Here is an 18,168-nt window from a genome sequence, read left to right as displayed (position 1 = left end):
GTCCGTTTGCTTCTGAAAGAGTTCTGAGTGGGCCAGGGTGCAAGACCCGCCACTCTTGACTGCGATCTGAGCTACGACAAGCAATAAGCCAACTGACCCTTCTGACTGACTGTGATAGGACAGGTCGCCTGCTGTCATAGGAAGAAAGATGTGGTCAACCCCGAGGCGTGAACGTGTCTGTCGGCCGACGGCACGTGACGCTGGAGTAGGGGCGGCTCCTGGCAGTGCGGATATGGCAAGCGGAGTAGTAGTCCGGAGCAGACTACTACTCAGACGGAGGAAGGAGGAGAGCCCGGCTGGGACTCCTAAGAGAAAGAAGGTACCATCTGGAGCGAGAAGGGCTCTTTTCCTGACTGGGAAGTGAGCAGGAATGATCTTCCTCAGCACGGAGAGGGGATGGAAGCCCAAGTGGGCTAGCAAGGGACTTCCATCCACAGTCATGGTGGGTGTCTGGGTACCATGGCTAGTCCAAACGTGCCGGTTCTGCGCCGCTAATCTGGGCTCGGTGTGGGCCACCAAGACTCACCTAAGGAAAACACAAGCCAAGGGTGATTCTTTTCATCTGCGGTAAGTGTGCTAGTACTTTTAAGACCTCACACCGAGTGACGTGCCATGCGGCGAAGTGTGGGGCAACCCGATCTGAAGCGGGTTGTATAACGGGGTACGCCTGCAATACATGCCCTAAAACTTTCTCCCCACAGAGGGGTCTCTCGGCCCATCAGGGGAGGAACCACCTGGGTGTGTATGTCAGCAAGGCGAGGGCGCAGATGGCAAGGGTGGCAAAGGACGGTGGGTGGACATAGGCTGAACTAGCAATCCTGGATCGTATACACGATGACCTCGGAGGGAAATCTGGGTTCCTCAAGGCCGTGGATTCAGCCCTCTCCCAATATACGAAGGCCCAGATACAACAGAAGTGGAGGAACCTCAGGAGTTTGAGAGGAAAAGTTGTGGTTAAGTCCCCCACAGCCGTCGTCTCGGGTAAGTTGCCGGACCTTCGAAAACAGCTGCCCCCCAAGGCCCCAGTGGCCCTGGTCAAGGAGCACCTTGCCAAGACCCTGCCGGCTCACAGTGTTGACGGCATGTAACTGCTGACATCCTCCTGCAGGGCAATTAATGGATATGGAGGAAGGTACTCGCGAAGTTGTGGACACGATGCCACACTCGAGTCGTGAGTACGGGTAGAAAAACTTGGTCAGATCACCAAAAGCGCCTAAAGACGAAGAGACTCCGATACAAGAACTTGCAGATATTGTATCGGAGCAACAGAAGCTCCGCAGCGAGACTGGTGCTTGATGGCAGGGATCAAACAGTTTGCCGTATTGATCTCAAACTGGTGACTGAGACGTAGTGAGGGATCTGGGAAAGGGATGATTGTTTTGTGGGCCTCGGACAGTTTGCCTCCCTGCCGGAGGCGGACAAGACATGTGGGACAAGAAGAGCTAGAAGCTGGCCGATCTGTTTAACGCCATAATGTACAGTGGGCGTTTGCTGAGGTGCCTCAAGCAGAGGTCGTACGACCCTGATCCCTAAGTCTAGTGACCAGAGTAAAGCCGGTGATATCAACAACTGGCTCCCGATCGGCTCGGTAGTCTTGAGAGCGTTCTCAAGAGTCTTAACCATGAGACTAACCGAGGCATGTGCCATCCACCCTCGTCAGCGGGGCTTCATCGAAACGCCAGGCTGCTCTGAGAACCTGGCCGTTCTTGACAGACTTTTCAGGCTGAGTAAGTCCCAGAGAAAAACGCTAGCCATAGTGTTCATTGATCTGACCAAGGCCTTCGACACTGTCTCCCACAAGCATATCGCTGAGGTGCTTGAGAGATGTGGTGTGGATGAGTTGATCAGAGGTCTCATCAAGGACTCCTACAGGAATTACTACTTGACAGTAAAAACTGCTCAAGGCGACACCAGAAAGTTCGGGATCAGGGTGGGCGTGAAACAGGACGTTCCAATGTCTCCGCTGTGCTTCAACCTGGCACTGGATCCACTTCTCCACAAGTTGAATAGGCTGGGGGTGGGGTTCAGTGTTGAGGGCACTTCCATCACCTCACTGGCTTTCGCCGACGATCTGGTGCTTCTGAGTGACTTGTGGGATGGCATGTCCAGGAACTTGGAAATCCTGGATAGGTTCTCAGATCTCACAGGCCTGAGGACCAACCCCACCAAGTGTCATGGTTTCCTTATTGGGAGCAACGGCCCAAAATGGTACACGGTCAACGACTGTGATACTCGGTCACTTGCGGGAATGCTTATCCACATGGTGGGGGAGCAGGAATCGGCAAAATCTGGGCGTCCAGATAAATCCCTGGAAAGGGATCCTGGAACCCCCACTAAGAGAAACAATAAAAGATATGATGGACAAGATATCCAAGGCCCCTCTGAAACCATCTCAGAAGGTCAAGCTTTTGAGAACGTACGCCTTTCCACGGCTCGGCCTCTCAAACGGCGCTGGACGAATGTGACAGGGACATTGGCACACAGGTGAAGAAATGACTCCATCTGGAGCCTTTCACCACCGACGGCCTGCTGTACAGCAGGTGTGTGGATGGGGGACTTTTCATCACGAAAATGGCTGCACACATCTCAGCAATCCAGCTCAAGAGAATGATGTCTCTGTACAACTCAACCGACCAGTGCACCAAAACAATCTCCAGAGCCTCCCTCCCAAAGCCCGAGAAAACAAGTCAGCTGGACCTAGGGCAAATCGACACAAGCGGGGTAAACACGTCAGCCTGGAGAGAGAGAGGGTGTTTGACAACTGGAGCAAATTGGTGAGGCAGGGCTTGGGCACTGTTGTGTTCAGGAATGACAAAATCTCCAACAGCTGGACCCGGGACCCAGAGAAGCATCGGCTGAAACAATCCGAACTAATCACGGCACTGCAACTCCGTACCAACACACTCCCTAACCTCTCACTGCTGTCGAGAGGAAGGGGGCCCAAGGAGTCACAACCGTGCAGACTCTGTGAACAAGAAAAAGAGACCATGCAGCATATTATTGGGGACTATGTAAAGCTCAAAAGGAAATCCCCAGCAAAACAAAATATGTGACGACCTTAAAAAGGAGGAATAAGACATGTGCTGGCATGTGATGAGGGAAAAAAGACTTGTGTCTGGAGACAGTGTTACGGGAGTACTGGACCTCATCATGATCCGGGATCGCACTGCCTTGATTCTTGACGTGACTATCTGTTTGAAAAAACAGAATGCACGCTGTTGGATGTGGAGGAAAGGAAGGTCGAGAAGTATGAGAAGTTCAAAAAGGCGGTAAAACATCTCTATCCTGAGATAAAAACAGTTCTGGTGGCCGGGTTTCCTCTTGGAGCTAGACGTAAGTGGCACCAAAGGAACTTCAGAGTCCTTTATGTGATTATTAGTAAATGTCCTCTGATATTTTTTGCCATTATCCTTACTAATCAATGTAATATCCTTGTTTTGTGCAGGTGCAGGAGTGGATTGTCAGAAAGACGAACAAGTCAGGCAACACCATTATTAGTGTAGAGGAGCACAAGAATGCTGCACAACAAGTGGCCACGTTTGACCTGTCACAGGAAGAGGAGTTCATCAAATTTCCTGAGAGAATCTGTCAGAACTTGTTCAAGAGCAGAATTTAATCTTTATTTCTATTTTTCCTCTGCCGACAGCGGGTTGACATGTATTTCACACGGGTGCAGCCACAACTCCTGAACTCCAAGACGCACAAGAGGGATGACGCAGAGGAAGATGAATGGTTCTTCATCTCCACCACGGGGAGGCCAATCTATAATGCCTCCAATGACTTGAACCAGCTGCACTCAAAGTAAGCTAACCATCATGATTCATTTCCCCCCCAAAATGTTGTTCTATTGATAGCTGTCTCAGGTCTCTGGTAAGATGTGTTAATAAATGTCATTAATATACTGTTTAAACTTTCATTTTACAGCCAAACAAACCAGAATGAGTATGTTGAAGTATAGCTTGTCTTATTATAATAACATTTGGATGGCGGCTTAGTGCACAACTCCCTCGTAAACACCAAGGGCCCAATAATGAAAAATGCCTTAATTGGACTAGATAGCTCAGCTAACTCAAAAGCTGTAATACATATCACACTCTGGTCACTTTTGGTCAAAAGACACAGCTGTGATGATTGTTTTATGTGCACTTTGTGTGAAGTTAAATTTGGGTGATACACAGAGGTCAAAGGTTATATCAGTTTTATAGCACTGCAGGAACATGAGAAACAGACATATTAGTTCAAGCTGCTTCACAAATACTATAGGGCCAAATAACGTGTTCAGGCTCCCTGAAATCAGCAGATGAAGGGCTTTATTTTGGTATATAAAGCTTTTCATGGTTGCTGTTAGTACTCATGTTTTGGGTTAAAATGATCACAAGATATTAAGACAAAAAAAACAAACCAATAACAACTTCCCCTGTCCTTCTATGCCAGTCTCTTTCTGATTGTCCATGTCATATTTGTTTAATATGCTATTTTTAAATGTTCATTTAAACTTACTAAATGTTCTACATGTTTTCAGTTCCTCACTGCAGCTGTTCCATAAATTAACTCCTTTGACTGTAATACAATGATATTTTACATTAGTCCTCACTTATCATTTATTGCACAAGTCATGTTGACTTTCTCTCATTTGAAACAACTTTTGGATACTTTTAGGTAACAATTGATTTTTAACTTTGTACATGATTTGAACCGTTTTAAATTCAACCTAATCTTTAAATTTTAGAGCCTTTAAATTTAATAAAAAGTGGGTTTCTTGGTTCTCTATGTGGTTTTGTTTACACAAACTTGTGTGCTGTGCATGTAGCAGATGTCCATATAACGAAATCCGTCACGAACTGACGTCAGCTTGGGCTGAAAGTAGAAAAAAACAAGTTAGAAACAGCGTTCAGAGCAGTCTGAAGCTGCTGCTTTCTGCTCACAGGGATTACTGTGACATACGTTTACCTCGTTATTTGACACGTTGGCCAGTTTTAACATGAACATCCGACACACAAATACACGCATAATATATATATATAAATAAAAATATGGAAAAGGATAATACGTCCCCTTTAATAAAACCAATATTTAAACCAATTAATAAAATAAAACTATTACACAAAACTTAAATGTATTTCCCTTTTGCTTTCCCACCTTTCTCAGAAGTTATGACCTCTCTTTATCTTATTTACCAATAACGGAGCTCCTAATTTAAGGGCACACACACACACACACACACACACACACACACACACACACACACACACACAGCAACCAAAATAAAACAGTGTCCTTTAAAACCAGAACCAAACGTTGCAGGTCTGAGTCGTTGCTCGGAGCGTAGTGACCTGAAACAAATGGCCGCTGCACTAGCAAATGCAAGCTACAAAATAAAATAGCAGGTGCACTGGTTAATAGTTACTCACAAATCCCTGAGTTGAAACATGGGCGATGCATGACGAGAGGAATGATGAGTGAGGTTACAGGCTGGCGGGCGACAAGTCCAGACGAAGTGAAAGCTGAGCGGGAGACATCAACTCGTCCATAGAGTCCAAGGACTGTTTCCTGGTCCTCAGTCTATTAGACGTACATGACAGTTGTTCTCAGTCACTTAACTCGTCCTAAAGCTCCTTTACTTCTCATGCCGAGTGCATTTTGAGCTCTTAATTAATTGACATTAACCCATACTAGCAACAAACAGTAACATTAGCTGCTACTACGGTGAAATATGTGCTAATATAACTAGCGCGCTAATGCGCTAATCGCGATTAGCATCTACCTTTTACACGCACTACGTCGTGATGAAGCGATACAAAAAATACATACACAGAGGTTATTTACCTTCTGCATGTGGCTATTATGTCCGTTACCCGTCGGTAAAACTCTGCATCCATCAACACAACGAACATAAACAGTCTTCATCCATGGATGTACAAAGAGAATTGGATACAGCGTCGGCGGCGGGGCCCCGTTCATGCGGCCCATAGAGCATGCGCACTAGTAACGGTCGCCGGCCGAGTCGACTACTTCCGGTTTAGGCCTCCGGCTAACTTGAATGGGGATGAAACAATTCAATCGTGCGGCTCCTCTAGGCTTTTGAAATGTGATCGGACCAAATGGATCAAATTCTGATAGAGAGACAAGTCATTTCTTTATACGTCCATGTCTTCAACAGCGTAAACAACCTTCACACAGCTCCTGTTCGTCGTCTGACCAGCCCGTGGCTTTACTCTGCGGGGTCTCCTCTACATCCCGCCCCTCCACCTTTACAATTGGCTGACAGGTTGGTAACAACCAATCAAATCAACAACATGTTAAGATGGACAACTTTATGTCCTCTGGGACTAGGTTGTGACATAAACACGCTGCTCTCATGTGAACAGCAAACAAACTACTTGAACTGCATGAACTTCACCAACACAATGACAAAGATTTATTCATCTGCCTGTTTTTAATTCACTATGAACTGTATTAAACATTAAACTTAACTGGTTTGAATAGAATACTTTTTAAACATTTAAAAATGATTTATTGATCTTTATTTATTTACATATTTGTCTAAAATGAAAACTTTTTTTTAGACTGAGCTACATTTGAGATATACACACACACACAGTAAGTTATATGTTGGACTATGAAGGAACAGCATAAGGTGTATAACAAAACTTTATTGAGAGGATCTTTATATAATATTGAAATTGACTTTTAGCTTTGATATAATTTATGTGGCTTCAATCATAATTTATTATCCAATATTACTCCAACAAATTTAATTTCACTCTTTCTATTCTACATCATTCATCATGTGTTGCCTGTATGAGTTAGTTGATCACTTCTCAAATATTATAAAGTTAAATTAGTGTTAGTTAGTTTAAGTGTTTCACTCTTTAGCATTTCCAGTTCTTTTTCCACTGTATCCAAAAGTTGTTCCAAATTATTACTGTGACAAAATAAATGTGTATCATCTGCAAATATAGTTTAATATTTTGGAAACCTTAAATATACTATTTATGTACAAAATAAACAACAATGGTCCTAACACTGAGCCCAGGGGAACCCCACAAGTAACCTTCAGTATTTGTGAGTAACAGTTATCGTTGTCATTTCTTCTATAATAAGTCCTGGTCAACTGTATCAAATGCTTTTTGAGATCCATGAATACTCCCACTGCATATTCCTTATTTTCTATTGCAGGTGATATTTCCTCCACAAGCTCCAAGTTTCCCTATTAGATCTAAACCCATATTGCTGTTCATACAGTATATTTTTACAATATTATAGAGAAGCCTGTAATCGGAGAGTATATTCTCCTGCCATAGATATATATATATATAATCTGGACTTCTCCACAGTGCTGATACCTCCCCTTCAAATAGACGTACCCCTTTGGATGTGTGTCTCTGAGGAATGAGTTATAGCCTACAACATTTTTCACAGGATTTCACACAGCTACATGGTGTAACCCTGTATGTTGGAGAGTGTTTGTGCACCTCATAACTGTGCTATGATCATATATGCTTTCAGTGTGTACATTTTACAGATTTGCCTGGATGGCTGTGGCAGTCTGACATACGTTGCAGTAGTATTCACACCGATCATTGATGCAATGATGAACTATAGCAGCCATCTTTTCATAAGATATTATTTGTTTCAGGGACCAATGTTTCAGCTCTACCGACCTTTCTCAGGGCAACAACTGACAGACTTTTTCACCCTATATATCAACTCACCTGCCACAGGTGGCTCCTGATTAGCAATCAGCAGGTAAGGCACCTGACACACTTCCTGTTTCTTCCATATATGGTCTTCTTAGATATACCAAAAAACTGTACCATCATTAAAAGCTCCAGGAATATAACGATTTCATGAACAATAACAGACATCAAATATTTAACATTTCAAGGATCTAAAACAGTAAAATCTCATAACAGATAGGGTGAAGAAGTAGAAAAAATGTTTTAATGATATCCCCTGATTCATGTGATTAAAGGCAAATACAAATCATAATAATCTTGATTTATACACAAACAAACAATGAATTAAAATGAGTTAAAATCAACAATAAAGATATGAGCAGTAGGCTAGCAGCAGTAAGGCTGTTCTCACGATGCATGAAGTGTGCATGCACAAAGCACGTGATGCTCCTGTTTCCTGAGAGTCTACACAGGTGCGCATTTGTTAAGCAACAGCTCTAACTGACAAAGTTAAAAACTAGTACATGGTACAGTGGCATCTAAGCGACCGTTGTCAACAACATCAACCACAGCACATCACACATACGCTTCTATCAAAGTTTCAGATCTCAAGTGGTTTCTCAGTCTGTGGATTAGAGCCAGAATCCTCTCGGTTCATCTCTTTCTCTTCTTTGATTTCATTGAATTCAATATGTGGATTTTAAACACTGCTAAATGCCAGATTATTAACTTAATCAGTTACTACAAACCTCAAAATAGCAGCAGTATGGTTAGTCACAAAAAATACACACTTACACACACAAAAATACACACAATAGAAAAGACACAGGACAAGACAACAATGAGGCTCCACAGAGCACGAGAAGACAAAATATAAAACCTAAATAAAGTAATGATGAATGTTTTGACACAGCATGATAGAGGATAAAAATGCTAAAAGTTAACATAACATATTTCAGTTTCAGTCCAGAGTTGTTCCATCAACGCAGCTAAAGGACGCTGTGCTTACTGGAAAAAGTCTGGCTAGAATTAACGTCAGCTTTCACTCGAGGATCAAGTCCTTCCTCTAACGCAGCTTAGATGCGTCCAGTCGACGTTAAGTCCAGCCAGACTGGAATAAGCTTGAAGTGTGCACGTGCACAGAGGACATAAGCAGCCCAGAACAGTCGATTGTAGAAAAGACGATATTATGTCACAAAAAGAAGAGAAAACTAGAGCAGCAGAACAAACCTGCTGATGAAACTATATGAAGAATATAAAGGAGTTTTCACCAAAAAGGGCAAAACTACTGCAGTTAACAAGGTGAAGGAGACGACTCGGCACAAAATGGATGTTAGAGGAGTGAACTTATCACCAGAAGGTTGACGGTTCAATCACCGCATCCGGCTTGATGAGTCTGGGTGGAGAAAGTGAAGAGCAGCACTTGTCCCTGTTGATGGTTTTATCTTTATTTGTTAATAAATGAACATTCAGTAGTGTTGCCCTTCAGATCAGTGTGGTTATATTATCACTAGACTAGATAATATCACATGTAGAATGAAAATAATGGTGTACACAACTTCAGACAACCAACTTTCCAACATTATCAAACTCTTTGATATATTTTCTCTTTCACAAAACGTCCGTTAACAAGCGTCAATGAAAGTTAAATGAAGTTGCAGTTGGAGATAAAGAAACTGGAGAAGGATATAAATACAGTAGAACCCGCTTAGTGATCACGTCTGTCTGGGTCAAATATCACTATAATATCACAACCTTTTCTTTATTTCTCATGCAGAATACCATCTAACTGACATGTGTATATTTATTAGAGTGACTGAATGTTATTGACTGGTTCATGATACAGTACAGCTGTTTCAAACACATCGGGAGCATTTTAGAAGCAGCAGGTTCTGACTTTTGCCAGCGACAAGTTCCTTCTTTTCCCGACGGCAGAACAGGAGAAGAGAGCGGTGAATTCTGCTTCAATTTCTTCCCCCCTTTAATTGTCATAATCTTCCAGGAGACATTGTTGGTCATTGAGAGAAAATGACTTCCTGTCTCCGTCATGATGTCAGTGTTCACGCAGCAGCAGCCGCTTATGATGGGAGTCAAGTACAGAAATAGATTGACGTAGTTTAAAATGTTTTTCCACATGTTGTCATGTATGAAGAGACCCAAAATGAACACTGTAGGCGGACTGCTTGATTTCTACTTGATTTCTACAGGCAACTCATTTAAACAGCATAAATGTTGTATATGAATGATTCTGTCTCAGAGCTTTTTGATCCATATAAACAGCTGATCACTGTCACTGTGAGTAAAGTACAGAAATAGATTTACGTAGTTTTTGACAGTCTGTTTCCGTCTGTCGGACGTTTTTTAACATGCAGCTGAATTAAGCTTGACCGTTAACACAGAGCAGCTGGTTCTGCTGACTAAGTTACCATGGTTACCATGGTTACTGAGCTGGGACTCATATGAGCCGCAGTGGTGGAACACCCCCCAGCCTGCCCCAAACCATGAAAACAACAAAAACTGTAAGGACGGTTGTGACATGAGGATTTTGTTATCATAGGTGTTGCACACAATCACAAGTCCATCTATTAAATACAAACTCCACACACTGAATGGATGTAGATCCAAAAGCACCATGTCTTTGAATTTTCACTACGGCTAGTATTATTATACCTATATTGGTGCGCTCTACACTAGAAAGTGTACCAAAGTTTTTATTTTCACTGGCCTTGTTTTGTCCTCTGTAGAAGTTCAACTGTGATGCTTTGGTGATTGTTTGAGCAGCCTGGAAAGCAAACAGACTGGACTCGTCTCTTCTTTATTCAAACAGTATTATGCAGATTTAAACACAAGTGAGGTGGAAATCTGGATTTATGGCTTTTAAAACAGGAAGTATTTGGACACATAAATGAAACATTATTGCTACATGGACTCTACGTTCTCAAAGGTTCTTGGATTTTGTGTAAAATGCATCGTAGGAGCCACTGTTTGACAGTGAGGTAGATCACATGATGGTACTGATTACTTGCAAAGTGAAGACAGGTGGAGCTGCAGGTGACACAGATGACAGCAGCCTGATTGCTGAGGGAAGTGATCATCCAATAGGATGCTTTGAATGGGTCTGACCGTCAGTTGAACAGAGGTGTTGGCAGAAACGCCGGGCTTTGATTCAGTTGAATGCAGTTTGACTAAAGACGACACGATAGAAAGAGTCACATCTAAGTGTTTTCCTCCTTTTCCAGTTTGTTCAGAGCTCCAAACACAAATGTGTTGGGGTTGAGGTGCTTCTTCAGTTGATGACCTGAACAAACAAACAAACACATGCTTGATAACTGTGAAGTTTGGGGAATTTAAATGGGCAGCACCTTAAAGTGACGTGCTGAGAACTTTTGATTCTTTTTTAACATAAATCTCCAATAAAAGTGATCTTGCTTCAATGTCTGCCTTTAATGAATACCCAACTTTCACACAACTTAATATCACTTTGACCCTTTTTTCTATGACGGCTAAATGCTGATTTACATCAACCTAAAACGGGGGACAAATCTGAGTTTGTCGTGTCATACAGAACATCTGCCTTACGTTGAATCTGTGTTTGTTAATATAACTAGAACTGTTCAAGACTGCCAGATCACACAACTCATCAAAACTATTCAATTCTAATGCAGTTAACGAGCATTTCAAATTATTTGTCAAATCCCCGGCACAGTACGTGTTTGGCCTTTTTTCTTTTCCTACTACTATTAAACATTTGGCACAGGAGTATAGAGTCATTCAATCCTTAACAGGCAACATACTGCCAAGTTGACATACTGGCTCGTTCATGTTAACGGACTCTTCTCTCTCATTCATTAAACCCAAAATGTTCCACACCAAAGTGTGGAGTGCGGCTTTGAAACCAAGTCCATTATTCTTCTAAACTTCCTGTCTGGAATCATGCAGTCATCAGGAAAAACACCCATCAGCCTCCAGTAACACGTTATCTTCACTTCACCTGGTTCCAGTGTTTCCACTATATTCATTCAGCAGCGGCGCTCCACCGCTGCAAAATGATGAGCGCTGCTGCTAAAATATCAGACGATCATTAATATCAACAGGCTACTAATGATTTCACTCACACTCTACGTTATTGTGGATTCTTTTTAGTCATCCTCCCTCTCTTCGTTCTTCAAAGGACGTCTACGTGAAAGGTACAAGAGTAGCGTAGCTCCGTTAGGGAATAAGGCAGCGTGTGTGTGTGTGCGTGTGTGTGCGTGTGTGTGCGTGTGTCTGTGTGTAAATGTGTGTGTGTGTGTGTGCGTGTGTGTGGTTGAGCGAGTGCAGAGAGCGAGCGGCAGCAACGTGACGTGAACACAAGTGGAGCAAAGAAGAAGTTTAGCAGTAAGTTGTCAATAAGGCAGTAAATGTAGAGTACAGTCAGTTAATAAATGCTGCAGCTCCTCAAGACAAAGAAAATACTCGTCTATCAAAAGGGCTGCCAGCAATTCTTATTTTAGTGTCAATCTCAGCCGCTCTTTAACAGAGAACGGAGAAATGTCTGGCTGATGAGTCTCTGTCTTGAGTTTTTCCCCCGTTGTGGATTATTCCATCTTCTGGTGAAGACATATCTTCCACCACTCTCAAAAATAGAATCAGTATTGTGTTTATACATTAAGAGTCTTGCTGTACACTAAAATAATGATTTGTTGTAAGTACTGGAAACACAGTGCTCGGTGTAGACGTTGATTCCAGCCCTTCATTCTAACCAGTAACGCTCGTGTTACATCAGACGCCATCTTATGGTGAAGAAATAGATTACACTCTACAGTCGGTAGGCCTGTTGTGTTCATACATCAGAAGGGCTTGCTGTAAAACAATATGTCATGAGCATCTATGGCACAGGAGTCAGGGTGATTCAAGTCTTTTATTCTATAATGAGACACACAACCAGTCAGTTCAGGAGGACGGACAGACGGATCAGCACAGCTTGCTCCCACAACACCATGAAAATCCTTCTCTGCTGTAGGTTACTATGTTGGCTTGAAAGACTTTACATTGTGGTCGTATAGTGATACAATCATAATAAAATAAACTTACAAATGAAATAAAATAAATTAAAATGACTGTGTACCTTTTTACAATATCAATAACTCTCTATAACATCAATATCTACAGTATTATACCAAAACTAGAATGGATTCTTTACAGTAGAAAACATGTCATTTAATCCCATGCAAGTTTTTATATATATATATATATATATATATTACATTTATGTTCCTCTGCTGCCACCTTCAGGAATGTTACAGTAACAGCAGACAAGCTGGTTTATCCCTGTTAACAAGCATGAATGAATCTGTTACCTATTAAATGGCTGATTTAACTTCACTCTGCTTCACATATCTGAACATACTGTAACGGACTGTGTTCATGTCAGTGTTTAACTGTCATGAGTGTTACTGTAAGAAACATTAGGTCCCAGCGTAAGTCACTGTACACAATGTCCTCTTCCAACCTGAAAGACCAGGTTAACTATAGAGAACATATTTGACCTTCAAAGGTCAGCAACACAATCACAGCCCAAACCTATGCAGTAGAAACATCTGGTCAACGTGAAGTGGAAACAATAACAATACAGGACTCTTACAGATAAAGTATTATCATGAATTTCACCCATATCAGTTCTTCTCTGTCTTGTTTCATACAACCAGAGTTGCCTGGTGCCGGGGACAGGAAGGAGCAGCAGAGGAAAGAGGAAGACGCCAGCTGCAAAAGAAGGTTTCAGCAAGGACAAGGCCAACTAAGACAAAGCTAACCGCTACTTCTCGCCAAATCAAGGTGAAGCTGTATTTTACAAAAACCGTGGAAGAAAATGTTGTGGAGATTGTACCATGGAACAAACATTTCAAGCATCTTAAATGCCTTGTTGATCAGTCTAAACCCAAAATCTGAACATCTGATCATATTCAGCACAAACTTTGACTCAGTTTCACAAAAAGATTGAAAACAACACATCATGAAACATTGTTTACTCCACTGTTACCTGTGTACAGTGGACTAGTGACACACAAACACATTCGTCAGTGTCACTGCATTTTTACACTTCAACAATACACAAGTCAAATACAACAGACACTTAAACATGTTTTTTATTGGTAATTCAGTTAAAATAGAAGACATGAAGCCAGTTTAGATGATTTAAAGAATAAATCCAGTTCCATGAGTTGCTCAGCAGGAATGACATCAATAGCTTGTTGTTGTTGGATAGCCTCATTAAGACAGCAATAGTGGAAGTCAAGTGGACACTTAGCACTCTCAGCCTACTGTTTAACATCATTATGAGCTCTTCACCTCTGAATAGATTCACTAGCACTCATTCACAGTTTGGCTGCATTGTGGGGGAAGCCCCATTGACCCTGTCCTGTTGTCAGAAAAGATGTGAGAACACACTGCATGTGAAAAACAATATCAGCTGAGTGGTTTTATTCTGACTTTACAAGTTTTAAACTTGAAAGTTAACATAGTTAACATGGGTCAGAGGTCAAATCTGTATATTTAAGCTGGTATTTCAGGTCAGCGTGATCTGATTTACTGGTGTCTTACCTCATTTTAAAGCTCAGATTCAGACCTTCTCATAGAGATAAACACTGTTAATGTGAAACCTTCTGCTGACTAGCAGCACGTTGTTGAATTCTGGTTACATTCAGCTGTTTTGAAAAGGCCAGCAGGAAACCTGTATTCATGTTTTTACCTTTCCTCCTGTATTTCTGTCAAACCTTCAAATAAAACATGTTGGACACCAAATTAAAGCTTAGACTCTCTTCTTTCCAACAAGTATCGGCTTTCCATCCTAGCACAAACTGGCTGCTAATAATAGATGAATGCAGAATTGTGGAACAATATACAATATATACAAACAACAGAAAACAAACATCAATACATAACTTAATTCAATCAATTAACATCAATACGTCAAAAGTGAACAAATAAATACATGAAATAGAATTATTTACAAAGTTGTGTGAAAAAAGAAATTAAGACACAAGGAGAAATATATACTAACATAAACAAACAACATTGAGGAGTCTCAGTATAATATATAATTAATATTATTAATAATATACAATATAATTACTATATATAATGTTACAATTAAAATGGCGGGCTTATATCTTTACACAAAGAGATAAGCCAGCCACTTTAAAAATAGATGATATGATACTACTACTACTACTAATAATAATATAGATATAATTATACTATAGATAATGTACAGATATGTACAGATAACAATGCTACTCATTGTCACTGATGCCTCGGCTGGTGTTACTGGGGGAACAGCTGCTTGGTACTGGGCAGAAGATATTTTGCTGATGTGTACAACCTGATAGTTTGTTTGTTTGGTGGCTTTTAACAGGATTTAAAAAGGCAAGCAATTTTAGAGAAAAGATTGGCATTACTAAATGACTGGGCTGTTTCTGTGGAAAGCTAATTAGGGATATTGAAAAAAATATATAAACATTAACAGGTGGTTAAAAAGAATGTGCAAACAAATGATTTTATTATCAATTTTCAATTTTTTATCTGCTATAATTTATTATCTATGAATATAGCATCTTCCTAAATTGCATTATAATTAGTGTTATGATTTTAGTTCATTTTCAGTTGTTCCCTGTCTTGCTGCTTCAGACTGCGTTTTCCTGATTCACGTCCGCAGCGGGCCTACGGTGGCCGGCGTGAATGTGGGACTAGCCCCTCTCTCTCAATCATGGATGTATAATAAGAGCTCTTATAATACATCTATGCTCACAATGCAATGTGTGTTGTACGTGGGAAAATATGAGTGTTCATGTGTTCAATGTAGATGTAGATGTGACGACATGTGGGGCAGACAGCCCGCCGCCCCGCAGCAGCGTCATTTGAAATATTTTAAATGACGCTGCAGTGAGGCTACAGCGCGAGCTTGAAATTTACAGTCGGCAAAAGAGGGGAGACTTTCCTCCAACGCTAGCAAACTTGAAAAAATTAAGTGGATTTCATTATCAAGCACAGGGTACAAACCCTTTATTTGGAGGAGAAACTGGATTTAAAGCGCCTCGGAGCCCACCAGCCACGGAGTACTGTCATCACTCAAACTGCTGGTTAAATTAACCGCGGGAGGAAAAACCGCCATGCTGCCCTTTTCTGAGCCGTCAGCTGGTAAGTGAAAGTACATTTTGGTGGTTCTGGTCCGTGCATTGGCCATATTGTTGTGCTGGATCGATTGATGTAGATGGTGACGAGTGTCAGTGTGTCCGTGCTTATCTACTGAGGTTGTTGTCATAAAGTTGTTGTCACAGAATAGATTAGTATCCTTAAAAAGTTGTCTTTGCACTTCGTTGTAGTGTCGAGCTCTTTGCTGTTCGTTCATGGCCATGTAGGCTGATTTGTTCTGAGCTTGGCTGTGTCGGCTTATGACGATATAATATCGCATTATTAATGAATCAATATTACAGAGAGGTTGTGCTTCAGTGATGCGTTCAGGCGCCTCGTTCCTGAACGCATCACTGTCGTGAGTCAACCAGCCAACTTCAGCTAATGCTTTCTAGAGATCGTGGCTTTTCCCAAACTGAATAAATACAACACATATAAACACAAAACTGCTTTGCTAGCTCAATCTCGTTGTAACTAAGATATTAGTTGAGAAAAATATTTTTCCATGGACAGATTTAGCTACGACGTCCACAAACTTCACATATATTTTTAAGCTAGTAGCGCCACAGCACCGGCACAGCTGATGGAGGATGCTGGAGTGGAAGCTGAGATAAACTCTCAACTGAAGGGAAAATGGTTAAGTTTAGCTGTGTGTGGGGGAGCCAGATAATGATGAAGAGTGAGGAAGGGTTCAGGTTTTTCTGTGTGTAACTCGTCTCAGTCTCAGAGTTCAATCACCCGGTAAAGGGTCCGTTTTGTTTTCCCCACAACCCCTAATCAGTTCAGTTCAATCCACTTTCACAAACATTAAAGAAAGACAACTCAAAACTCCACTCCGGGTTTTCACCGCAGATCCCCCACAAAACAAAACAAAACAAACCAAAGACACTAGCAAAGCCACACATAATATTTTTAGTGATAAGGCTTTTTTCATTTGAACACGGCTAGGTGTGCTGTTGTAAATGTCTAGTTGACCAATCAGATTGCTTGGTGGGAACTACGTGTTGTGTAATTTAGGCTTGTGACAGTGGTGATGTAACTTGTGTAATTTCTCTCTCTCTCATTCACTCTCTCTCTCTTCCTCTGTTTATGTGTACAGGACCTGCTAGAAGCCACTTTGTTGTTAAAAGTGTTTTGTGGAGCCATGCATGGACCCATAACATGTTAAAAACACATCAGTAGCAAGAGCAAGTACTGTAGTTTTCCTGGTATGTCGCCTATCTATTGAAGTAGTTGTTGCCCCACCAATTTTTTAAAAACACCACTGCTCATGCCAATGTGTTGCTCAGTTCTCAATCGGTGGTGATTCCACTGTCTGACAAACTCTAGGCAAGATTGCTGGATTCTTCCGAGATAAACATAATGTAATGCTCAGACTTGCGCTTCATTATTTGAATCAAGAATTCCTACACTCTCCATGTACTGAAATAGTTGTCAGTAGAAGTCAGAGACAACTCTATTGCCACCCGCCCACAGCCTCTCAATCCGTTGATTATGAACACTTCTAGCAGCTATATAACTCCCCCGGTCCGCACCCCTGTTCTCAATCATAAACCTTGCCACATCTACATTTTCTCCCACTCTGTCCCCTCTGACTCTGAGTGGCAAACCAAACTGAGATACACCATTGCAGAATAAAGAAAGAACAGTTGAAGCACGCTTGTTTGTGCAACATTCCAAATAAACAACTGTAGCCATCAATGCATCCATGGAAAACAAATCTCCAGGTGATCAGTTTATGATTGGAGTCAATGTGCCTGTAATGAAAATGGAAAACAAGGTTAAAGTGACTACAGAACACATATACAACTGCACGGTTGGTCTTCATCTAGAGACTGATCAGCCTACTACGCTGTTTTATCTCTGTTGTATATAGTAATGGGTGTAGCCGTCTGTCCGTGTGTTAGCATTGTGGCTGGATTTGCACAAAGCTTTGTAGAAGGTTCATTGTAGGTCAACTTCGAATTGATTAAATTTCCACAATCATCCACCAAATGGGGGCGCTGTAACCCTGACCAATCACTAAAAGGCGTAACTTCCGAACGGATTTCACGTAACACCACAAAACTTTGTAGAAAGGTTGGACATGGGCCGAGGAAGAACTGATTAACTTTCCACCTGGATTGTCCTTAAATGGATATTTCATTTTAGTAAAACCTGTCAAAATTCAGCAGTCTTACTTCTATCAAAGTGCATCTACAAGTAGAGTAGCAGCAGTAGATAGCTCCTTGCGTTAGCCAACGCAACAGTTAGCTTGTTGTAGCAGCCTGAAGGACTCTTTATACATCCATAGAAGGACTGTTAAGGACTGTCGTTAAGC

General features: G+C 41.6%; 2 long non-coding RNA genes across 3 annotated transcripts; one reads left to right on the top strand and one right to left on the bottom strand.

The window, feature by feature from the left end:
• Positions 1 to 4,587: 4,587 nt before the first annotated feature.
• Positions 4,588 to 6,551, bottom strand: LOC137178740 (uncharacterized). Of its 2 annotated transcripts, XR_010927189.1 has the most exons (3): positions 5,827 to 6,236; positions 5,412 to 5,562; positions 4,588 to 4,857 (listed from the first exon to the last, which is right to left on the bottom strand). It is a non-coding gene; the product is annotated as an uncharacterized lncRNA (long non-coding RNA). The 2 variants fall into 2 exon arrangements; XR_010927188.1 differs by having other exon boundaries at positions 4,588 to 5,562; positions 5,827 to 6,551.
• Positions 6,552 to 7,443: 892 nt separating this feature from the next.
• LOC137178743 (uncharacterized) lies at positions 7,444 to 13,456 on the top strand. Its single transcript, XR_010927192.1, has 3 exons — positions 7,444 to 7,749; positions 12,000 to 12,056; positions 13,367 to 13,456. It is a non-coding gene; the product is annotated as an uncharacterized lncRNA (long non-coding RNA).
• The last annotated feature ends 4,712 nt before the right edge of the window (positions 13,457 to 18,168 follow it).

The sequence above is a fragment of the Thunnus thynnus genome, unplaced genomic scaffold (assembly GCF_963924715.1).
Source record: "Thunnus thynnus unplaced genomic scaffold, fThuThy2.1 SCAFFOLD_41, whole genome shotgun sequence".
NCBI lineage: Eukaryota > Metazoa > Chordata > Actinopteri > Scombriformes > Scombridae > Thunnus > Thunnus thynnus.
The sequence above is the reverse complement of the archived record's forward strand: the minus strand, read 5'-3'. Positions and strand labels throughout refer to the sequence as shown.